The sequence below is a fragment of the Scyliorhinus torazame genome, chromosome 11 (assembly GCF_047496885.1).
Source record: "Scyliorhinus torazame isolate Kashiwa2021f chromosome 11, sScyTor2.1, whole genome shotgun sequence".
Lineage (NCBI taxonomy): Eukaryota > Metazoa > Chordata > Chondrichthyes > Carcharhiniformes > Scyliorhinidae > Scyliorhinus > Scyliorhinus torazame.
The window spans coordinates 220,252,245-220,269,758 of NC_092717.1; the positions used below are offsets into that span (position 1 = coordinate 220,252,245).

A 17,514-nucleotide genomic window follows, 5' to 3' on the forward strand; every position below is an offset into this window, starting at 1 on the left:
ACAGCTTGAAAAATGTGGAATCTGGCAGTCGGCAGTCAAAGACTTCTGGATGATTTTTAAATTGTTTGAGAACTGGGTTATGGCCTATTAACACACTAACGTATGCAATGGTAAATGTTTTTTCCCTGTCCATTCCAAGAAGCAGTTTGAGTGTTTGTGTGCCTGCTGCGTGAGTTTATTAGAGCACCATTTACAATGGAAAGGGAAACACTCAGCAGAGAGTTTCTTTCAGGAACAACATTTAGTGAGATTCCACAGTGTGCAGCAAAGTAACTCTGGGCCCATCTGCTGATGAGCAAGTAGTTGCTGCTGGCTTGTTTTTGTTGCTTTCAAGTTCCTGCAATTTGACAAATTGCAGAATGATGGAAGCGTTTCTCCAAGCGCCTGCAACTTGTACCGTACTCCTGATTGAACGGTCGGTCTGGGGGTAGAGTCACTTAACAGGAGTATACTGCTCCAATATTCGGGAGCAGATTTGAAAACGAGCTCGTCAGGGAATGATTTGGAATTTACACTCTTATTATTCATTGATTGGATTTACTTGTGTTCTGGGATCTCAATGCATCTCACCCCTGCTGATTCCCCAGCCCTTGACCAGGTGTTGCTGTCTTAGCTCTTTCCCAGTTTTTGTGACAATCCGACCACTGCAAGCAGTGCTCTTGTGCACCTCCTTGTGGCTGAATGCAGAATACCACGAGGAAATATCGAATTACATTGAGCGTAGAACATGGAAGTAAGCCATTTGGCTTGACTGGACTGTGCCGGCGTTAATGTTCCACGCAAGCCTCTTCCCACATCTTTTCATCCTACCCTATCAGCACACCCTTCTGCTCCAATTTCCCTCACACGGTTATCTAGCTTTCGTCTGGAATGCATCTGTGGAAACGAGGAGAAATGTGATAATGAAATATTATAATTCATTATAAATTGCAAGGTACCCTCATTACATGTGTCAGTTGGAGGAGCGTTACAGATTCCTGCCTACACAGTGGCCGCAAGAGTATTCATTCCCCCTGGTTACTACTCTCAGTTGGTGAAGTCTGAGCAACATTTGAGGGAATACTACCTCAAGGGTGTCAACCCATCCACTTTCTCATGGGATGTCATACAATACAAGGAGACAAAGGAGAGGGGGAAGGAGAGACAAAGTGGACACTTTTCTAAACCATTAATCTGACAGAAAAGTCGTTCTGCAGCAGTGGACATAGCACAATAACTTAACGACTATTTATTGAAGACTGTTTCTGAGTGTTAATTCAGTGTTCAATCAAACACTCCCTATTCAGCTATGGTTACTGACCTCTGAATTTTGTCTGAATCATAGAATCATAGAATTTACAGTGCCGAAGGAGACCATTCGGCCCATCGGGTCTGCACCGGCTCTTGGAAAGAGCACCCTACTTAAGCCCACGCCTCCACCCTATCCCCGTAACCCAGTAACCCCACCTCACCTTTTTGGATACTAAGGGCAATTTATCATGGCCAATCCACCTAACCTGCACATCTTTGGACTGTGGGAGGAAACCGGAGCACCCAGAGGAAACCCACGCAGACACAGGGAGAACGTGCAGACTCCGCACAGGCAGTGACCCAGCCGGGAATTGAACCTGGGACCCTGGAGCTGTGAAGCAACTGTGCAAACCACTATGCTACCCTGCTGCCCCAAATATTTAATGGGGAATGGGCATCACTGGCATAGAATTTACAGTGCAGAAACAGGCCATTCGGCCCATCAAGTCTGCACCGGCTCATGGAAAGAGCACCCTACCCAAGGTCAACACCTCCACCCTATCCCCATAACCCAGTAACCCCACCCACCACTAAGGGCAATTTTGGATACTAAGGGCAATTTGGGCAGCATTTGTCGCCGATCCCAAATTTCCCTTAGACCTGAGTGGCTTGCTAATGCAGTTAAGTCGGTCTGGAGTCACATGTGGCCCAGACCAGACAAGGATGGTACGTTCGCATTAGTAAACCAGGTGGGTTTTCTTTTTACAACAATCGACAATGGTCATCATTGGACTTTTAATTCCAGATTTTTATTGGATTCAGTTTCCACCATCTACTGTGGTGGTACTCGAATCCTGGTTCCCAGAGCACCGACTTGGGTCTCTCGATCAAATGTTTGATGTGCTAGACACTGAAGACTTGCCTGCAAGAAAGGGCTAAACCCCAGAAGCTAAAAAATACATAGAATATAAAACAAGAGTAAAGTACCTCAAAAGCGTAATAATATATAAGATGCTCATCAACGGATTGTAAGCCAGGTACAATTGAAGGTGCCCATTTAGCCTATCCATAAGGCCATAAGACATAGGAGCAGAAGTAGGCCATTTGGCCCATCGGGTCTGCTCCGCCATTCAATGTGATTATGACCGAGCTGAAATAATAATCCTCAACTCTACTATCCTGGGCAATCCACCTAGAAAGACAAAATCCCATCCTATCATCCAACTGCTTCTTAAATGTTTCCACACTCTGATCTGAGTGTTGGTCACATTTCTGCCCGCAGAAAAAGTTTCTGACGTCAGTCTTAAAATTACCTTTGAATACAGTGGCCCGGATGAGTAGATTCTTTGGGGTCAAGGACAGGTGCACAAAATGCACGGGAGGACCGGCGAACCATGTCCACATGTTTTGGACATGTCCAAAGCTTCGGGGATTTTGGCAGGGGTTTGCGGACGTCATGTCCAAGGTTTTAAAAACAAGGGTGGCGCTGGGTCCAGAGGTGGCGATTTTTGGGGTGTCAGAAGATCCGGGAATCCAGGAGGAGGATGAGGCAGACGTTCTGGCCTTTGCTTCCCTGGTAGCTCGGAGACGGATACTATTAGCATGGAAGGACCCAAAGCCCCCGAAGTCGAAGACCTGGCTGTCGGACATGGCTAGCTTTCTCTGTATGGAGAAAATCAAGTTCGCCTTGAGGAGGTTCATTGTTAGGGTTCGCCTGGAGGTGGCAACCGTTCGACGACTTCCTTGCGGGAAATTAATCATCAGCAGACAGGGGTGGGGGGGGGGGGGGTGTAGGTTACGTTAGAGTAGGGGGTCAATAAGGGTTGAGACCTGTACGAAAGGTAAATGGTTTTTGCACTATGTTTATGGTTTCATGTATCTTGTCTATTTTGTTGTTGTTTCTATACCAAAAAATACCTCAATTAAATTTTTATTTTAAAAAAACTTACCGTTGAATAACTTGATCCCATGTCCTACTCTTGCAGTTTATCTCAGAATAATTTTGCAGCGTTATCTTATAGCTCAGTAACCGCCAGTGACATATGTTTGTGATCAAGCTAGGGTCTTGTCACCAGCCCATACAGTTTGAACAGCACCAATTTGGCTGGTACTCTTATTATTCTGGCCATGGAGTTCAGCATCTTGTTGTCTGTGTTGATTTTTGCTGCATAGTAATTGGATATGTTGAATGTCAAGTCCATCAAAATTCTCGATTAGCTTTATCCCTTTATCCTTTGCTATGTTGACACCTTTCATCGAGTATTTGTATCACTCATTTTTTCGTTCTAGTTTTTCTTCCTACTATAAAGTTTCTCGGAATAAGTTTAATTGACATTGTTTTCACCACCTGCAAATTCTGCCGAAACCATTTGATTGCCCCCGATCTGCTTTCTCCGAATCTTTTCCTCTTTGTTCTTGAGCTTTGGTAGACCCTGGCAAGGCAGTATTTTTGTTTCTACCTTAAAGGAGCTACACAAATACAAGTTGGCGTTACTTGGTCTGAGAGGGCTTAGAGGAAACACACAACGTGCATGAATGAAGCTACATGTAGATGGGGGTGGCAGCTAGCTTTCTATAAAGGACATCACTGAAGAAGCTGAGTTATTTCCTGCTTTGTTTTTTAATTCTCCAATTTACCGGGATAATTGAATTCAATTTTCCAACTTGCCCCCGGAGAGATTTGATCTGACGACCTCGAGTTGTTAATGTAAATTAGAAACAGTAAGGGGTCCCAAAGCAAAGGCAGAGTCAATTGCAAACTGTCATGGAGCTGGGCTCAGTATCGAATGACAGTCCAGATTCCATTATTTCCCTTGTGACACTGGGCAGAATGCATTTGCAACGTTGTTCCTTACACTTACTTGGGTCTCCTCACTGGTAGAAATCAGACTGTTTCCCGTAAACTGTTTTTCAAGTCTTTAGCCTGGAGAGGTGCAATATATTCTTACTTCTGTTGGGGGTATTAATGGCAATAAAAACATGGCCTATGGGTTTAGTGAGGAATGGCAGATCAAAGGTGAAAGTCAGGCTACAAAAAGCTATTAACCTGCCAGAACCTTGTACATTTCAACATGAGCTTGGGGTCAATCGTTTGGCTGTTAAGCCTTGCTTTTTAGTTCCAGGCTGTTGGAGCTATTTATTAATACTGATTTTTCCTTTCCTGTTGAGCTAACACCCTGCAGCTCGCCAACGCTTTTGGCTTTAGCAAAGCTACAAATACACTGATTAGCAAGGTTCCGAATGTGAGTGGCGGCGCATAATTAGAACGTTGTGCTGCTTGACGTTAACTGGCTTCGACACAAACAAGCTCACCTGCAGTTACAAAAAAAAACAAGGCGGTTTGTTCTGTCAATTGGTGATTTACCTCGCAGTGGCACTGGCATAATGGCCAAGCCTGTACGCAAAGATGAACAGCTGATTTGACTTGTTTTTCCCCGAAGCAGAGAGAATATTCAGCTGCCGCCCTGTTTCCTGGTTGGGTAGGGATTCACGGTAGACTAAAAATCCAAGTCGGTTGACGAGTAACTTGGCGGGAGGGCAGTTTCGCTCAGGCGTTGCCAAACATTTTCCTAAGAAGGTTTAAGCCAACAAAAGAGTGATTAATGGCCATGATTTGTTTCAGTGCTCCGTCGGTTCTGATTTAGCAATAATCTCACTTCTTAATCCAAGCCTTTCCCCTGCCTGTCGCTCCAGCTGACTGAGTTATCAGGACAGTTCAGATCTGCCCTACATCTCCAGCGAGGTCCTGTGGAAAATTTAAAACACACTTCATCATTTCTCAAGTTTTTATGTAAATCTATTGGCCCTCGAAATTTTCAGACCTCGGATTTGCAGGATTTCAACAGGAGCTTAATCTTTTTTACTTCCTGAAGAAAAATGCTGTTGGATTCATTTCTGGCATCTGACAAGCCAAACATGTTTCAGGAAAAGTAGCGGGCCAGACACCATGCGGTCATTTCCTGATGATAAACAACAATGCCTTGAAATGTCTAAACCAGGATTTAAATCTTCTTCTGATCGAATGTTGACAGTGTTCGAAATCGGTTTTGTCCTAAAACTCAGTTTACAGAGAGCTGCAAAATAAAGTAGTGCAAGTCGATCTGACCGAGAAGGCTTGAATTTTGATTTCATGCACTCTGGATTAAATGAGGGCAACTGGGGTCCACCTCTCACTGTCCGTAAATCCTGCTGAAAAGAACGCATGTGCTGATTTGATTTGATTTATTGTCACATGTACCGAATTACAGTGAAAAGAATTTTTCTGCGGCCGAGGGAACGTACAGAGTAGACAAAAAGAATAATCAACAGAGAACATTGACAAATGGCACAGCGACAAACAGTGATTGGTTACAGTGCGGAACAAGGGGCCAAACAAAGCAAATACATGAACAAGAGCAGCATAGGGCGTCGTGAATAGTGTTCTTACAGGGAACAGATCAGTCTGAGGGGGAGTCGGTGAGGAGTTTTGTAGCTGTGGGGAAGAAGCTATTCCTATGTCTGGATGTGTGGGTCTTCAGACGTCTGCACCTTCTGCCTGATGGAAGGGTCTGGAAGTAGGCAATGCCTGGGTGGGAGGGGTCTCTGATAATGCTGTCTGCCTTCCTGAGGCAGCGGGAGGTGCATACTGAATCAATGTGGGGGTGGCAAGCTTGTGTGAAGCGTTGGGCTGAGTTCACCACACTCTGCAGTTTCTTGCGATCTTGGACCAAGCAGTTGAATCTAGATTGGGACACAAGGCCGGTCAGTTGTGATGGCACCTGAACTCACACATAATGAATAACCATGAGGTATTGGGTGGGAAGTCAACTCTTGTTGCGTGCCTGAGAGGAGTGACAACAGGAATGCTAAAAATTTCTAAATTTCCTGAAAGAGTTACCACTTCATTCGGATGGTACCTGTGTTGAGCTTTTTAAAAATCATTTTGTTCTGCTATTTGGAAAGAATGTGTGACTTTTTAAAAATTCCTCTATCATGGGATGTGAGCATTGCTGGCAAGGCCAGAATGTGTTGTTCATCCCCAAATACCTTTGAAAAGGTGGTGGTGAACTGCCTTCTTGAACCATTGAACATGCTGTCCAAGTGGTGTGGGTACACCCTCAGAGCTGTTAGAGAGGGAGTTCCAGGTCCCAGTGACAGTGAAGGAACAGCGATATGTTTCCAAGTCAGGATGGTGTGTGGCTTGGAGTGGGACTTGCAGCGTTCCCAGGTATCTGCTGCCCCTGTCCTTCTGGGTGGTCGTGAGTGTTGGAAGTTATGGGTTTAGAAGGTGTTGTCAAAGGACCCTTTGTGAGGTGCTGCAGTGCATCTTATATATGGCACACACTGCTGCCATTGTGCCTTGCTAGATAAGGGAGTGGATGTTGAAGGTGGCACATAGGGTGCCAATTGAGTGGACTCCTTTGTCCTGGATGGTGCTGAGCTTCTTGAGTGTTGTTGGAGCTGCACTCATCCAGGAGAGTGAGGTGCATTCCATTACACTCCTGGCGGGTGGCAGGTCCTGATGGGGTCCCTGGTCGTGCATGCAGATCCTGTGCGGACCAATTGGTGGGTGTGTTCGTGGACATCGTCAACCTTCCCCTACACCGTTCTGAGGTTCCCACCTGCTTCAAGAAGACCACCATCATACTGGTGCCAAAGAAGAACCAGGCAACGTGCCTCAACGACACCCATCCGGTGGTCTTGACATCGACCATTATGACGATCTTCGAAAGGTTTGTCATGGGACACAGCGACATCATACTCCCAGAATGCCTTGATCCACTGCAATTTGCATACCACCACAGCCGGTCCACAACAGACGCCATCTCCCTGGCCTTACACCCATCCCTGGAGCATCTCAACAACAAGGACTCCTATGTCAAACTCCTATTCATTGACTACAGCTCTGCCTTCAACACCATAACCCCAGCCAAGCTCATACCAAAGCTCCAAAACCTAGGACTTGGCTCCTCCCTCTGCAACTGGATCCTCGACTTCCTGAGCCATAGACCACAATCAGTAAAGATAAACAACAACACCTCCTCCATGATAGTCCTCAATACTGGGGCTCTGCAAGGCTGCGTATTTAGCCCCCTACTATACTCTCTATAACCACAATTTGGCTCCAACTCCATCTACAAGTTTGCTGATGTAACGGCTATTGTGGGTCGGATCTCGACAATGATGAGTCAGAGTACAGGAGAGAGATAGAGGACCTAGTGGAGTGGTGTAATGGCAACAATCTCTCCCTCAATGTCAGCGAGGCGTAACGAGCTAGGCCCGCAGGATTTACCGGCCGTATCAGCTCCGGCGTCGTCTACGACACGGTCGTTGATCACGCCCGTAAACCTTTTGCACAAAATGTTAAACTAAGGCCACTCCTGCGTAATCAGGTCAATATAAGATTCCATGGCACCGTTTTAAAAAAAAAGGGAAGTTTTCACCCGTGTCCTGACCAATATATTTTCCTCCACAATAACGACCAACAGCAGTAATGTATCTCAATACTGTTGCGGGAGTGTGCTGGACTGAGAAATTGCTGACAAAACAAAAGACTGGTTTCAAAGTAGTCCACTGAATTTGGACATTATTTCCCCTTTCTATAGTGGTGTGACTAGAGAAAATATTGAAAGGTCCCAAGTCATATGAATAATCTGTGTGATTAACTGGGGAAGAAATATTGGGGAAATGTCTGAGAAAGCATCTGAGAGGAAAATAAATATACACTGTTACTATCTTTAAACATTACCGAAACTGTTCTTCAAGTGTATGTGAGGATTTCTCCCTTTTCAATGTCTAACTTCCCCCTGACCTCGTGAACTCTCTTCTGTCCTGATTAGTCTCCTTGTGCTTCCCCATCTCTCAGCCCATCTGGACGTTTCGACTCGACGCTCCAGAATTAGCTCGCTAAACTTCTTCATCTCTCTGTCTTCTTTTCACCCTTGCCTTTCCTCCCAATATCTCATTGTTTGGCTTGTGTTTTTAAAAAAATTGATGACACCTCTCCTACGTTTTTCTACTTCAAGGATGTTGTCTCAACGTAATTTGTTTTTGACACCACATGGCTGTTGGTGCAACACAAGGCTGTAAACCAATTAAATGGTTCAGACAATGTGACAATGCTGAATGAACTGCTCGCCTGACAACTCAGAAATTGGACTGCTATCTGTAATAAATTGGCACCTTAGAATTTTGATACTTACTATTTTTAAGTGACTAGTTATAGGTAGAAGGGAAACTATCCAGGTAGAAAGAGAATCGCAATGGGAGTAAACTGAGAGAAAGAAGTTGGAATTTGAACTGGAAGGTTACGGTGAAAGATAAGCACCGTAAGTGGATGAAGTGGTTAATAGGAGGAGTCGTGAAAGTACGTGGTCCTCTTACATATTTGGTCAAGATGTTTGCTGGTGGAAAGGTTAGATTTGTATGTGCAGATAATGTTTTACCTGCAGAGGTTTATGAAGAAGAGGAGAGTAGGGACGAATCAAATGAACCTGATGAATTGGGATATGAGTAGCACACCAATAATTATTGTCGCATAAATTGTATGTATATAAGTCACAACCAGAATAAAGTAGTTAGGTTCGGTACTCAAGCTCCATGTGTATGCACTCGACTCTCAAGAGATAAAGCCCACCTTTAGAAAAATCTCTTTCTTTATTCTTGGAACAGCTTAGCATCAATCTAGTCCAGCTACAACAGGTTGTTTTCATACAGGAGCAATTATTCAGAGTGGGTGTAACTAAGGATCGTAACAATGATTAAATTTGCATTGCATGCGGAACGGCATTACAGATAGCACTCTGCCAAGAATAGGGGGAACAGTAATATTAAACAGGACTTCAGTGATACAGAACTGTGAACACAATTTTTCCAAAATGAACCTTGCATGTTCGCAAGGTAACAACTAAAACTTCAGAACAAATATTTTTCACAGCCCAACAATCTACACAGTGCAACTTCATTTGAGTGACTTGTTAATTGGTAATTACAGCTTTGAATAAAAGCACAAAGAAAATTAATTTCTCTGAAGCCTCGCATGCTATCTGCTGTTCAGGAAATTAGCTGAGAAAATTTCTTTTGAGACTGGTTAATGTTGATCAACGTAACATGGATATGTGACTGATTTAAACAAACACCCAGGGATGTATTTACTGTGCCACCCTCTTCATTTCATTTCATTTCCAAGCATGTTTTGATGGGGAGGGAATTATGTAAGATATATCATCAGATGGCTTTCCCATCACCTTCCTATCCATCTCCAACCTGGGGCCTCCATAATAAATTAAGTGGGTGGGTGCTGAAATCGGCAGCCCACCCAGCATGCTGCCCATGATATAACATTGTTGGCATAGGCTCGGGGGTGGCGGGGGAGGGGAGGGGGGGGTTGGTGGTTGGGAGTGGGCAGGCTGTTTTTTGTGGCCGAGGTGAAAAAAACACAGGAAGGAAGACAGGAACACCTCATCGGCGGGGGTTGGGGGGAGCACCTCATTCAGGGGTGCGGGATGCGCATGGTGTGCATCAGGGGGCAACCCCACAACATCTCAGCTATCCCTTCTTTCCTCACCACCTGCCCTCCAAATCCAAGCCCCTCAGCCACTCTCTTACCCTTCCTTCACCATCCCAAAATCCTGGTACCTACCAGATTCCAGCAACCATCCATCTTCTGCCTGCTCCTTCCGGCAGTCCTGGCGATATCCACTATCCAGATTATAGCACATCCGGTAGTGCTAGAGCTGCCAAACAGTCAGATTGGTCAGCAGTTCTCGATGGCAGGACTTCACCATACTGAAGAGCTAAAGTCCCACCTTTACCTTCTTTATCAAGCATGTTATGGCTGTGGGGCAATCTTCTTTCTGGCATGTCTGCCACCAGACAACTTTCCTGGCTAGCTTTGTCCTGGATGGTGTCAAGCAACCCGAGTGTTGTTGGAGCTGGAACCATCCAGGCAAGTGGAGGGTATTCCATCACACTCCTGACTTGTGCCTTGTAGATGGTGGACAGACTTCAGGAAGTCAGGAGGCGCCGCAGAATTCCCAGCCTCTGACCCTGCACGGTCAGCCACAGTATGTAAATGGCTGGTCCAGTCCCGTTTCTAATCAGTGGTAATCTCCAGGATGTTGATAATGGAGGTTCAGTGAAGGTAACGCCATATAATGTCAAGGGGAGATGGTTGGTGTGGTAGCACGGCAGAGCACGTGAAGCGGCGGCTGGAGTGTGATTTCAAACTCGTAGAGTGTCAACACCTGGGGAGTCCAGGAGTAGGGAGGCATTCGTTGTCCTCCTTAATATAGTTAAACTTCAATGAACAAATTTGTTAACTTGCACCCGCCAAGTTGTTGAGCCTCACAACTGTTACAGTTGGTGACGCAGTAAATCGGAACTACAGTCGCCAGCTCTTGGAATCGAGGGGAAAAGATCTGCCTTAATAGTTGCAAAAATAATCTCTGCGGTAACAGTAAGTTTAAAAAAAAAAAGCCCCTTTTTGGGAAAATGGATCCTTTTGACCCTGAAACTGAACACTGGACTCAGTAGATTGAAAAACTTGGCTATTTCTTAACCGCTAATGAAATTACAGGGGAGGATAAACAACAAATCATTCTGCTTACAGAATGGGAATCCCAAATTTACAATCTCATTATAAATTTAGCATCACCAGAAACTCTGCATGCTGACTCCTTTGACCACCTTATAACATTGGTTAAGGATCACGTTGAACCCAGACCTCCTTAACTCTGCAGTAAGGGACCCAGGGAGACGGTTGCAACATACATGGCGAGACTAAGAAAATTGGATGAGCTAAGCAAATTTCTTTTTTTTAAAAAAATGTATTAAAGTTTTTTAACACAATTTTTCTCCCTTACAAACAATAACCCCCACCCCGGTAATAACAAGAAATCGCACTGAGCAAGATACCTACATGGCAAAATGGTATATTTACATAGCTTTGTACACTGGCTCTCTCCCGTACATGCCAGTTTCCCCAGCCCTTCATGTTATCTCTTGCTCATCCACCCCCCCCCAAGCAATCCCCCATTTCCCCCCCCCTTCCCAGGACGTGTCCTCCCCCCCACCCCCCCCGCCCACCCCCACCCCCGGGTTGCTGCTGCTGCTGACCGACCTTCCTCTAACGCTCCGCGAGATAGTCTAGGAACGGTTGCCACCGCCTGTAGAACCCCTGCGCAGACCCTCTCAAGGCAAACTTAATCCTCTCCAACTTTATGAACCCAGCCATGTCGTTTATCCAGGCCTCCACGCTAGGGGGCTTCGCCTCCTTCCACATTAGCAAGATCCTTCGCCGGGCTACTAGGGACGCAAAGGCGAGAATGCCGGCCTCTTTCACCTCCTGCACTCCCGGTTCGTCCACTACTCCAAATATTGCTAGCCCCCAGCTTGGCTTGACCCGGACTTTCATCACCTGAGATATTGCTCCCGCCACTCCTCTCCAGAACCCCTCCAGTGCCGGGCATGACCAAAACACGACCTTCCACATCTGTCCTCGACCCCAAAGAACCTACTCAACCTCGCCTCCGTCAAGTGCACTCTGTGGACCACCTTAAATTGTATCAGGCTGAGCCTGGCACACGAGGAGGAGGAAGTAACCCTACCTAGGGCATCAGCCCACAGACCTTCCTAAATCTCCTTCCCCAGCTCCTCCTCCCATTTACCCTTCAGCTTCTCTACCAGCGCTTCCCCCTCTTCTTTCATCTCCTGGTATATTGCCGACACCTTGCCCTCCCCGACCCATACAGCCGAGATCACCCTATCTTGAATTTCTTGTACCGGGAGCAACGGGAATTCCCTCACCTGTCGCCTCACAAACGCCCTCACCTGCATATATCTAAAAGCATTTCCCGGGGGTATCTCAAGCTTCTCCTCCAGTGCCCCTAGGCTCGCAAATGTCCCGTCAATGAACAGGTCCCCCATTCTTCTAATCCCCGCCCGATGCCACCTCTGGAACCCCCGTCCATCCTCCCCGGGACAAACCGGTGGTTACCCCTGTTCGGGGACCACACTGAGGCTCCCATTGCACCCCTATGCCGTCTCCACTGACCCCAGATCCTTAGCGTTGCCGCCACCACCGGACTCGTGGTGTACCTTGTCAGCGCGAGCGGCAGCGGTGCCGTCACCAACGCCCCCAGGCTCGTTCCTTTGCAGGACGCCATCTCCATCCTCTTCCATGCCGCCCCCTCTCCCTCCATCACCCACTTGCGGATCATCGCCACATTTGCTGCCCAGTAGTAGCTGCCTAGGTTTGGCAGCGCCAACGCTCCTCAGTCCCTACTTCGTCCCAGGAACCCTCTCCTTACCCTCGGGGTCCTATTCGCCCACACAAACCCCATTATACTCCTACCTACTCTCTTGAAAAAGGCCTTGGGGATCACGATGGGAAGGCACTGAAACACAAACAGAAACCTCGGGAGGACCACCATTTTGACCGACTGCACTCTACCCGCCAGCGAGGGCGGTAACATGTCCCATCTTTTGAAGTCCTCCTCCATTTGCTCCACCAACCTCGTTAGATTCAGTTTATGTAGGGCCCCCCAACTCCTGGCTATCTGGATCCCCAGGTACCGAAAGCTCCCCTCCGCCCTCCTCAGCGGTAGGTCCCCTATCCCTCTTTCTTGGTCCCCTGCCTGTAATACAAAGAGCTCACTCTTCCCTACATTGAGCTTATAGCCCCAAAACTCCCCAAACTCCCTTAGAGTCTGCATGACCTCCACCATCCCCTCCATTGGATCCGCCTCGTACAACAGGTCATCCGCATATAGCGACACCCGATGCTCTTCTCCCCCTCGGACCACCCACCTTCATTTATTAGACTCCCTCAATGACATGGCCAAGGGTTCGATCGCCAATGCAAACAACAGGGGGGACTGGGGGCACCCCTGCCTCGTTCCTCGGTACAGCCGAAAGTACTCCGACCTCCGCCGGTTCGTCACTACATTCACCACCGGGGCTCTGTAAATGAGCTTAACCCAGCTGATAAACCCTCCCCCGAACCCAAACCTACACAGCACCTCCACTCTACTCGGTCAAAGGCCTTCTCCGCGTCCATAGCTGCCACTATCTCCGCCTCTCCCTCCTCCGATGGCATCATTATCACGTTTAAGAGCCGCCGCACATTAGTGTTTAATTGCCTGCCCTTTACGAATCCCGTCTGGTCCTCGTGGATCACCCCCGGGACACAGTCCGCGATCCTCATGGCCAGCACTTTTGCCAACAACTTGGCATCCACATTGAGGAGCGAGATCGGCCTGTACGATCCACATTGCAGTGGGTCCTTGTCCCGCTTTAGGATCAAAGAAATTGTCGCTTCCGACATTGTCGGGGGCAGGGTCCCCTCCTCTCTTGCCTCATTAAAGGTCCTCACTAGTAGCAGGGCCAACAGGTCTACGTACTTCCTGTCGAACTCCACCGGGATCTCGTCCGGTCCCGGGGCCTTCCCCGCCTGCATACTCCCCAAACCCTTGCTCAGCTCCTCCAACCCAATTGGTGCCCCCAAACCAGCCACCTCTTGCTCCTCCACCCTCGGGAATCTCAGTTGGTCTAGGAATCGTCTCATCCCCTCTTCCCCCGCTGGGGGCTGGGATCTGTACAACTCTTCATAGAAGGCCTTGAATACCTCGTTTATTTTCGTCGCACTCCGAACCGTGGCTCCCCTTCCATCTTTGACTCCCCCTATTTCCCTCGCTGCCGTCCTCTTACGGTGCTGGTGTGCCAGCATCCGACTAGCCTTTCCCCCATACTCGTAGGTCACCCCCTGCGCCTTCCTCCACTATGCCTCCGCCTTCCCTGTGGTCAACAGGTCAAACTCCGTCTGGAGCCGTCGTCTTTCCCCAAGTAATCTCTCCTCCGGGGCCTCTGCATATCTCCTGTCCACTCTCAAAATCTCCCCCACTAACCTCTCCCTTTCCATGCCCTCTGTCCTCTCCCTATGAGCCCTGATGGAGATTAGCTCTCCCCTGATCACCACCTTCAACGCCTCCCATACCACCCCCACCCGCACCTCCCCGTTGTCGTTGGCCTCCAAGTACCTTTCGATACACCCCCTCACCTTCCCACACACCACCTCATCTGCCAGCAGTCCCACATCCTGCCGCCACAGCGGGCGTTGGGCCCTCTCCTCTCCCAGCTCCAGTTCCACCCAGTGCGGGGCGTGATCCGAAACGGCTATGGCCGAATACTCCGTCCCCTCCACCCTCGGGATGAGCGCCCTGCCCAGAACAAAAAAACTACCCGGGAGTAGGCTTTGTGCACATGGGAGAAAAAAGAAAATTCCCTGGCCTGCGGTCTTGCAAACCTCCATGGGTCCACTCCCCCCATCTGATCCATAAACCCCCTAAGCACCTTGGCCGCTGCCGGCCTCTTTCCAGTCCTTGCTCTGGAGCGGTCCAGTGCTGGGTCCAACACTGTATTGAAGTCCCCTCCCATTATCAAGCCTCCTAGATCCAGGTTCGGAATGCGCCCCAACATGCGCTTCATGAATCCAGCATCATCCCAGTTCGGGGCGTATACATTTCCCAACACCACCCACGTCCCCTGCAACCTACCGCTCACCATCACATATCTCTCTCCATTATCCACTACGATAGTCTTGGCCTCAAATGACACACCCTTTCCCACCAATATTGCCACCCCTCTATTCTTTGCGTCCAGTCCCGAGTGGAATACCTGTCCTACCCATCCCTTTCTTAACCTGACCTGGTCCGCCACCTTCAGGTGTGTCTCTTGGAGCATAACCACGTCTGCCCCCAGTCCCTTTAAGTACGTGAACACTCGAGCCCTCTTCACCGGCCCATTCAGGCCCTTCACGTTCCATGTTATCAGCCGGATTGGAGGGGCTCTCACCCCCCCCCCCCCCCCCACCCCCACCCCCCCGCCGCCGCCGACTAACCATCTCCTTTTCTGGGCCAATCCCGTGTCCTCGTCTCCCTCACCCTACAGTCCCCCAGCCGGGGGACCCCCATCCCGACCACCTCTTCTGTGTCCCATTCCCTTTCGGCCAGTGCAGCAGCAACCCTTTCCCCCCCCTCCTTCCCCCCCTCCCGTTAGACAGACCCCTGTCTAGCTTTTTTGCTCCCCCCATATCACTCCCGTAAGTCAGCTGACACCTGCTGACCCCGGCTTCCCCCGCCATCCCTTTGACCTCCCCGTGTGGGAGTCTCCCAATCAATATGCGTTCCTTTGTTCCCCTTCCCGCGCGCGGGAAAAAACCCCGCGCTTTCCAAAGCCCGCTCCACCCCCTCTGGCGCAGCTCCTGTCGCAGCCTTGTCTCTCTCCCCCAGCCCGTGTAACATTTCCTGCGCGTGATTGGCCCCCTATATACAACAACCATCACACGTCATACCTCAAACATCCCCCCCACCCTCACAAACCCTCAGTTAGAGTCCAACTTTTCGGTTTGTATGAAGGTCCACGCCTCTTCAGGCGATTCGAAGTAATAGTTTTGGTCCTTGTATGTGACCCACAGTCGCGCTGGCTGCAGCATTCCGAATTTCACTCCTTTCCGGTGCAACACCGCTTTGGCCCGGCTGAAACCCGCTCTCCGCTTTGCAACCTCCGTGCTCCAGTCCGGGTATATTCGGATCTCTGCATTGTCCCACTTGCTGCTCCGCTCCTTCTTGGCCCATTTCAGGACCCTCTCTCTGTCCGTGAACCGGTGAAATCTCACCACCATCGCCCTTGGCGGCTCATTTGCCTTGGGCTTCCTCGCCAGCACCTGGTGTGCCCCGTCCAGCTCCAGCGACCTTGAAGGGGCCTCCGCGCCCATCATCGCCCCGATCATCGTGCCCGTGTATGCCCCGGCATCGGCCCCCTCCACTCCTTCTGGGAGACCAGGATCCGCAGATTCTTTCTCCTCGACCTGTTCTCCAGGTCTTCGAATCTTCCCGCCCACCTCTTGTGCAGCGCCTCGTGCTCCTCCACTCTCACCGCCAGGCCCAAGATCTCGTCCTCATTCTCACTGACTCTTTTCTGCACCTCCTGGATCTTTACCTCGTGGGCCTTCTGGGTTATCCCTAGTCCTTCAATTGCCGACAGCATAGGCGCCAGCATCTCCTTGCGCAGCTCCTCGAAGCAGCGCTTGATGAACTCCTGCAGCTCCGGCCCGCACTCCGCTTTGTCCCCGGCCGCCGCCATTTTGATTTTTTTCCCTCGCTTCTCCCGCTGCTCCAATGCTGCTTTTTTGGCCGTTGCACTTCTGGTCCGGTCCATATAAGTTGGAGGGGGACCTCTCTCTTCCCTTCCCAACGGGTTGTCTTCAAAAAAATTCCGTTGGGGCTCCTCCAATGAGCCCGAAAGTCCGTAATAGCGGGACCTGCCGAATCGTGCGGCTTAGCTCCGCATAGCCGCAACCGGAAGACGAGCAATGCAAATTTCGATCATCTCTGAGTCACATGGGAGGGGGGGTTGCACGGTGGTGCAGTGGTTAGCACTGCTGCCCCACGATGCCGAGGACCCGGGTTCGATCCCGGCACGGGGTCTCTGTCCGTGTGGAGTTTGCACATTTTCCCCCTGTCTGCGTTGGTCTCACACCCCCAACCCAAATATGTGCAGGGTATGAGGATTGGTGATGCTAAAATTCCCCCTTAATTGGAAAAGATAATTGGGTACTCTTATAATTTAAAAAATCGCTGAGTGACATGCTGCAAGATAGGTTGGTTTGCGGCGTGAATAACATAAATATGCAGAAAAATCTGCTAGCAGGTAATAAGATTTCCCAAGAGAAAGCCATGGAAATAGCTCAGGCAATTGAGAGTGTGGTGGAAGGTGCTCTCGAGTTAGAGGGCATGCAGACAGGTGAGGTGAATCAGCTACGTCACCAAACATTGGCAAGGCGAGAGGGCAGAGTTCAGTGCACAGAAGGGATAGAGCGGAAACACACTGAGCAAGAGAGGGGACTGAAGAAAACAAAATGGGTCAAGAATACCAAAATTCTGATGAATTCTTTAGGTACGGGGTGATCGCCCCCAGGAAAGATGCAAATTCCAAGTTTCTATCTGTTTTGACAGCAAGCAGAGAGGCCACAAGCTGCTGTGCCAAACAGAATGCATCTGGCTTAAACAAAGAAAACCTGGAACGAAAGAGAAAATGCTGGAAAATCTCAGCAAGTCTGGCAGCATCTGTAGGGAGAGAAAAGAGCTAACGTTTTGAGTCCAATGACTCTTTGTCAGCTTTGATGTCAAGATGGGTAATTCAGCTAATATCATCATAACACCCCTGGTAAATGGGTGGACATTAAGCATGGAAGCAGATACTGGTGCTTCTGCTCCCATCATAGGGAAGCGATGTTTGACTCGCAGA

The 17,514-nt window shown here is 49.0% G+C and overlaps 1 protein-coding gene across 7 annotated transcripts in view; it reads left to right on the forward strand.

The window, feature by feature from the left end:
* Nucleotides 1-17,514, forward strand: part of LOC140385802 (receptor-type tyrosine-protein phosphatase mu-like) — an 897,711-nt gene that overhangs the window by 141,091 nt on the left and 739,106 nt on the right. The window lies entirely within an intron of this gene.